General features: G+C 39.5%; 1 pseudogene; it reads left to right on the plus strand.

The window, feature by feature from the left end:
- The first annotated feature begins 682 nt into the window (after positions 1-682).
- On the plus strand, positions 683-7240 carry LOC140604218 (elongation factor 1-alpha 1 pseudogene; annotated as a pseudogene).
- The last annotated feature ends 945 nt before the right edge of the window (positions 7241-8185 follow it).

Here is an 8185-nt window from a genome sequence, read left to right on the forward strand (position 1 = left end):
AAATATTTAGCATCAGAGATTTTCAAACAGATTGCTCTTAAAAGCCCCTGTTCACAGTATGTGGTAGAAATGTTTATGTACAATTTAGCCATAAGATTTTTTTTTGGCTTTAAAATTATATGAGTACATTAGTTCTAGCTTGTTGAGTGGAAACATGAATAAAATAGGAAATAAATCTTATTGCCGTTAAAATTATGTGTCATGGCTTTTCCTATGTGTCATCCATGTAAAATTTTTCATATGCTAATTCTTATTAATGTGGGACTGTCAGACAAAATAAAAATTTGGTTAGTGTCACCTTCACCATAAAAAATGCGGGGAAATTTTTCCTTTTTAGAATAGATGTGAAAATGTTCTGACATGTAAATTGATTCTGAATCCCGTTGTTGTGCTGGCACTAGGAATGTTCTACACTTTCTTTTGTGTCAAATTGCTACCTTTTAGCACATTCATTTTTGTAATTTGACTTTCATTGCCTATCATGTTATCCAAACAGTATCTTTTCAAAAGTATAGGTGGCCTTTCAACTATCAGTTCTGTTTTTGTCTTTTAAAAGATTTTATTTATTCATTCATGAGAAACAGAGAGAGAGAGAGAGGGAGGGAGGCAGAGACACAGGTAGAGGGAGAAGCAGGCCCCATGCAGGGAGCTAGACGTGGGATTGGATCTCAGGTCTCCAGGATCACACCCTGGGCTGAAGGTGGCGCTAAACCACTGAGCTTCCCGGGCTGCCCTATCTGTTCTGTTTTGAAGTACTTTGTAAACTTTGAAGTACAAAGTGAGACAGGTTGAATCTCAATAATCTCACTTCAGTGGAATGATCATTTACCATTAAGACAACTCTGTCACAACAAAACTATGCATATAGATCTGCTGCATTGTCACTTAACACAGCTGCAGAGTCTGATGCTATCACAGGGGTTCAAAACATAACTTCATAGAGTTCTTTTTCTATGGTTTCTGATATCATCACAATTGTTGCGTTTTTATGCTTATATTTTAACCTGGAAAATGATGTTAGTGTCAGAAATTGCTGTTGCATGACTGAACTCATAAGAAAGAAATGGATATGACTATGTTTCAAAAAGAGAGTGATCCCAGAGTCATGGAGTAGAAACTGAAGTTATATGGAAAGAAAGGGATAAGTGATTGGAATCTATAATAGATATATGTCTTGGGCTGAGGATTTTAAGATCTTCTTCTGGGCAAATATTTAGAGCCCTGAGCTCAAAAAGCTTTGCTCTATCTATGTACAAGGACTAGAAAAGTTCCACCTGTCAACTAAGATCCCAGTTGGTGGAAAAATACCCAGTTTAGGCTGTGAGTAGAAACAATCAATTTCAAGAGAGCAGAGCTTGAAGATATACAAAATAATGATACAGGGGCCAGAAATCACATTACTCATATAGCATGGGACAACCAAGCTGAGAAATTGAATGTAAGACAAAAGAGAGAAAGATTCAAAGCCTATGACCTGGGCTCAATAGTTGAGCGTACTTGAGCCTTTGGCTCAGGGCATGATCCTGGGGTCCTAGGATCGAGTCCCACACCAGGCTCCCTGTAGGGAGTCTCCTTCTCCCTTTGTCTATGTCTCTGCTTCTCTCTCTGTGTCTCTCATGAATAAATATATAAAATCTTTTGAAAAAACAAAAAAATTAAGCCTATGACTCTAATTGCACCTAAGCTGTGTTCATCGTGATACCTTATAGAGAGATCTCCATAGCCAACAGTAGATAGATGATGGCCTTCCAGAGAGTATGTTTCCCACTTAAGATGACCACATGAACAAAAATTAGAAAACACATGAAGAATATCAGAGAGGAGAGTCCACAGACCCAAGAATTGTGGAATTAACACTTAAGTAGTTAGAGGACTTGTGATCTAAAACACTTTTTAAAATGTGTAGCTAAAATTGTTCAAAGAGATAAAGTAAATCATAAAAATAAATAAGAGTAAGGAATTGAAAAATAGACAAGTGAAAATCTTAAATTCAGTCTTTGGGATTAAATAAAATCCTGTAGCTAGATTAATCAGTAGTGTAGGCACAATAAAGAGAGTCACCAAAATGAATTTTCTTCATGGTAAATCCTCTTTGCCCTGTTAGCATGAATCACACCTGCTCTTTTTATATCATTTATTTAATGTGCTGCTGAATTTTGTTTTCTGGGTTTTTTCCAGATTATTGTATCAAAATTTATATGTGAAATTGGTCTAAGATCTCATTTGTGCTGTTGTTGTTGGATTTGGATGCCTACATTATACAGAGATAATACTGTATAGTGATAGTAAAAAGCATGAACTCTGGAGCCAGACTAGCCAAGCTCAAATACCAGTTCTGCTCCTAGTAATTGTAGGGCCTTTGGCAAATTACTTAACCTCTCTGTATATCTGTTTCCTTGACGTAAAATATGAGGCCTGGTATATTTCTGGTTCTTTCTCACTAGTTGCATGTAACTCTTCAAGTCCCAAGTGAAAGGCTGGACATGTGCTAACAGGGAACCTCTTATTTGGTTCTAAAGTCTAATTTTTGTTTCCATCCTGGTAAGTATGTCAATAGTCCCATTCAGCTTTTCAGTCCCTCATCCACTATTCTCTGTGTTGGGAATCATCTCAAGGGAAGAGCAGTCCAAAGTGGTCTGTCTAGATGCAGGTCCCTCCGTTCCTTTCTGCCTGGCCTACTGTCTGATGTCTTCAGATCAATGCCTTCTTTCATTTTGCTTCAGTCTTTCTAATTATTCTTAGTGGAGAGGTTAATTCCACATACCATAGTCTCTCCACTTTTTATCATTACTGTAAAATTTAAATAAACTAAGATTTTCTGCTCAGTAATTTTGTTTATATACATTATTTCACTTGTGTTTCTCAATTCTGTCTTCTATGTCCCTTATGTGTTTTAAGCATATTGTCTTTTTTTTTCTTGCTATTTCAAAAAGGTGTTCATTTATACGAAAGTTTACTTCTATATAATTTTTGAGCGCTGACAATGTGCCTCCAGTCATTCTGTTGTCTCATCACAGGTCCTGAGGTCCTCTATGTTATCTACGTGAACTTTGATTATTACTCCAAGCCATGTAAGTTTATGGCAATATATTGTCATGGTTTTTATCTGCTCAGTGGAAATATTTTTCTTATGAATGTTCTAAACCTGCACTTTTCTCTTTTCTTTTCTTCTTTATTCCTATCATAACTTATAATTTGTTCTTTTAATAACAATATACTCAATTCGACAATAAAATATGTATAATGTAAATATGGTTTTAATAACATTGTATATAATAAGCAGTAAGAGGAACAAGAAAGCTTGGAGGTCAATGGCAAGACTCTGATTTTTACTGCCGACATCAAACCCTGGTTCCTTTGCTTTTTTCTTTCTTTTCTTTTCTATAAAATAACAACAAATTTTAAAAAATAGTAGCTATACTTTCTTCCTAAGGGTTTGTAAGAATCAAATCTGTATTAGTTTGCTACAGCTGTTGTCACAAAATACCACAGATTAGGTAGGTTGAACAGCAGAGATTTACTTTCTGATAGTTCTGAAGGCTGAGACATCTGAGATCAAGGTATTGGCAGGTTTGGTTTCTTCTGAGGTCTGTCTCCTGGGCTTGCCTTCCTGCCATGATTTCACATGCTCTTTGCTTGGTGCAGGTGTTTATATCTGATATCGCTCCATGTCCAAATTTCCTCTCCTTATACACATTGCAGCCAGAATGGATTAGGGCCTACCTAAAGGGCCTCATCTTAACTTTGTTACCTCTTCAAAAACTCTATCTCCAAATACAGTCGCATAAGAATTTTGGAAGGACAGCTTTTTCACAACAGGTTTGCCATCAGAAAGCAGGTGTTGTGAAAACCACCACTAAACCTAAACCAAAAATGGGACAGGAAAGGACTCACAACAACATCATCGTCATTGGACACGTAGACTCGGGCAAGTCTACCACTACTGCCCATCTGATCCACAAATGTGGTGGGATCGACCAAAGAACTATTGAAGAATTTGAGAAGGAGGCTGCTGAGATGGGAAAAGGCTCCTTCACGTATGCCTGGGCCTTGGATAAACTGAAAGCTGGACGTGAACGTGGTATCACCACTGATGTGTCCCCGTGGAAATTCCCCGTGGAGACCAGCAGTGTTATGTGACCATCACTGATGCCCCAGGACACAGAGACTTTATCAAAACCATGATTCCGGGCACACGTCAGGCTGACTGTGCTGTCCTGGTCGTTGCCGCTGGTGTCGGTGAATTTGAAGCAGGGTCTCGGGGAATGGGCAGACCCGTGAGCGTGCCCTCTGGCTTACACACTGGGCGTGAAACAACCAATCGTTGGTGTTAACGAAACGGATCCCACTGAGCCACCCCACAGCCCGAGGAGCCCCGAGGACATCGCCCAGGAAGTCAGCACCCGCACCACGGAGCTTGGCTACCCCCCACGCAGCAGCACCACTTGTGCCGTCTCTGGCTGGAAAGGTGACGACAGGCTGGAGCCAGGGGTAACACGCCGTGGGGCCAGGGACGGAAAGTGCCCCGTGAGGACGGGGATGCGGGAACCCACTGCTCGGAGCTCTGGCTGCATCCCGCCGCCGACTCGCCCACCTGCCAAGCCCTTGCACCTGCCCCTCCGGGACGCCTGCAAAATCGGTGGTGTCGGTACCGGCCCGGGGCCGAGGGGGGCTGGTGTTCTTCGGCCTGGCAGGGGGTCACCTTGCTCCGGTCAATGTTACACCCGAAGGAAAGTCTGTGGAAATGCACCGGGACGCTGGAGTGAGGCTCTTCCTGGGGACAACGTGGGCTTCGATGTCAAGAGCGTGTCTGTCAAAGATGTTCGTCGCGGCGACGCGGCCGGCGACAGCAACAAGGACCCACCCGTGGAAGCAGCTGGCTTCGCGGCTCAGGTGATTCTCCTGAACCTCCAGGCCAAATCGGTGCTGGACACGCACCTGTGCTGGGCCGACCCGCAGCTCACAGCGCTTGCAGGTTTGCGGAGCTGAAGGGGAAGGTAGATCGTCGTTCTGGAAAGAAGCTGGAAGATGGTCCCAAGTTCGTGAAATCTGGGGATGTGGTTCCTGGCAAACCTATGTGTGTTGAGAGCTTCTCTGACCACCCTCCTCTGGGCCGTTTTGCTGCTCGTGACATGAGACAGACGGTGGCGCGGATGTCCTCAAAGCGGAGGACAAGAAGGCAGCTGGAGCTGGCAGAGTCCCCCAGTCTGCCCAGAAAGCCCAGGAGGCTAAATGAGTATTATCCCCAACACCTGCCACCCCAGTCTTGATCGGTGGTGGAAGAACGGCCTCAGAACTGTGTCAATCGGCCACTTGGGTTGAATAGTAAAAGTCTGGTTAATGAGAACAACGCATCGTAAAACCCTCAGAAGGAAGGGAGAATGTTGTGTGGACCATTTGGTTTTGTGTGTGTGTGTGTGTGTGTGCGTTTGTGGCAGTTTTAAGTTATTAATTTTTTAAAATCAGTACTTTTTAATGGAAACCACTTGACCAAAAATCTGTCACAGAATTTTAAGACCCATTAAAACAAAAGTTTAATGAGAAACCTGTGTCTTCTTTTGGTCAACACTGTAACCTTGTATAGTATTCGGGTAAAAGATGAGAGTTGCACAGAACCTATTTCTAGTGTTTAAAATTTGGGTTAACTGTTTTCCTGGGTGGGAACTTGAGGTTTTTCACCTTGTTTAAGGGAAAAAAAACTGTTTAAACACATAGAAAAACAATGCTATGGGAAAAGGGGGTGTGTTGGTGCAACACATTTTCTCTTAGATAAGCAGAGTAACACGATAAGTAACACCATAAGATAGTTTATAAAACAGGTTAAATTCTATAATACCAAAGTCAGTGTATTGTGTATAAAATTGGTATTCTATCACTATGAAGTAAACTTGTTAATAGAATGTCATGTTTTAGTTTTCTCACTTACTGGAATGCATTGCCACACTTACAAATGTTGAACTAAAAATACCTAAAATGAGAGTCATTTGATAACATTTTACTTCATAGTAGTGTTAATTGTATCTAGATTGTAGAAGAAAAGCTACTGGAGTTCACAGTCACTTAAGAACTTAGAAATCCGTTTTAAGTAGGAATTTTCATCTTTAAAGAGCAAGATTGGGTGAAGAGGGAACATTACCACACTGGAGAGTAAACCCAAAGTTTGAAGAGGTGCAATGGGAAATACCTAATGAGAGGAAGGATCCATTTGGACTGGAGTGTAGGGTAAGCTCTGTTTTTAGTCTGAAAATGTCTTAGAGGTTTTGCTAAGTGTCATTCCAATAACATTGCCTAATGAAGGGAATATTGAAAGATGACAGTTTGAAGTTGGTAAATAGGATGAAAAGCAAAGAGCTCTTGAGAAATGAGTGGTAATTTATAACATATTGTGAATTTAACACAATTTGGGTGACAACCATTAAATTCTTGGCTTTGGAAAGCTGGCAAATTTGAAATATTGCTATGTGAATTTTGACCATTTGAGCATTCTTGAAAGACCCTATTTGATCCTAAAACTTTTGCGTTGTGAAAGGGAAATCAGTTTCTCAAGCTGCTTTGAAGTGCGGCAGAAAGCATACAGGACACTTTGTATTTTATGACAATGCTAAGTGAAATGTCTTACAACTTAACTTCTGTAGAAAGTGAGTGCAATGGAAAAATCTCCATTTAGGTCTAAACTACGTAAACTGGTCTCAACAGTACCACCAGGGGCACTGATGAGGCCTATAAATTAGAAACCAATAGAATTCCACAACTTCAAAACAAAACAAAACAAAAAAAGGATTTTGGAGGAACAAAATTCAGCTCAGGACACAAATCATTGTCCATTTCTGTTTCAAATGATATGTTTTTTATCTTGATAGTACAAAATTATTCTCACTCTAAAGAAACCAATACAATTAGTTTAACCAGTAGAGATAGTAAAGGTATGAAGAATAATTATTTAAATATAAATAATTGTTTGTAAAGTTCATTATAGTCAATGCTAGCAATAAAATACCGTGGTCTATGACTAAGTTTAAAGTGAATAAATAATGTAAGGGTATTTGTAGTCAATATTAGTTAACCTGTAGTTTTATGATAACTACAGAATTTATAGACTACTGAATCTTTCAATTGCCTACAATGTTGCTATTGTTTAGGATGCATGTTTACAACTTTTATAACTTTAGATCAGTAACATTGTGCTTTCAAGGGTTCTCTACTCTGGATTTTATCCAGTCTTGTTTAATAACTTCATATGTCCTTGAACAAAATAAAAATAAAATATGCTGCTATTGCAAACCTGTTGTAATGTTTATGCTTTCTGAAAAGAATTCTAAGGGAAAAATTAAGTTCAGGTTTACAGAGTTTATATGACAGCGTTTACAAAATAAAATTGACATCAATTAACAACCAAAATTTAGATGGATGTCACACTTACAAGTAAACAAAAACTAAAGAAAGAAAATATATTAAATTAATTCTTTTTTTAAAAAGATTTTGTTTATTTATTCCTGAGAGACACAGAGAGAAGCAGAGAGAGAAGCAGGCTCCATGCAGGAGCGTGATGCAGGACTCGTTCCCTGGACCAGGATCACGCCCTGAGCCAAAGGCAGATGCACAACTATTGAGCCACAGAGGCATCCCAAATTAATTCTTCTTTTTGTCCTTTATGCTTACATGTGTAGGATGATATAAATAGCTGAAAGTAAAAATAGTTCACATATTGTTCCTGATGGTATACATACTCCTCTATTTTCTTCATTATTTATATCCCCAAAATTTAGACATAAGAAAAGATGTCCTATTATTCAGCCCTCTTTTATAGAAGGAAAAGATCCTCCCATTCTAAATTTTGAAGAGTCATTGTTTATAATTTTTTTCTTTTTTTAATAGATTTATTTTTTATTGGTGTTCAATTTGTCAACATACAGAATAACACCCAGTGCTCATCCCATCAAGTGCCCCCCTCAGTGCCCGTCACCCATTCACCCCCACCCCCCGCCCTCCTCCCCTACAACCACCCCTAGCTCATTTCCCAGAGTTAGGAGTCTTTATGTTCTGTCTCCCTTTCTGATATTTCCCACACATTTCTTCTCCCTTCCCTTCTATTCCCTTTCACTATTATTTATATTCCCCAAATGAATGAGAACATATAATGTTTGTCCTTCTCCCATTGACTAACTTCACTCAGCATAATACCCTC

The sequence above is a fragment of the Canis lupus genome, chromosome 14, assembly GCF_048164855.1.
Source record: "Canis lupus baileyi chromosome 14, mCanLup2.hap1, whole genome shotgun sequence".
In the NCBI taxonomy this organism is placed as follows: Eukaryota; Metazoa; Chordata; class Mammalia; order Carnivora; family Canidae; genus Canis; species Canis lupus.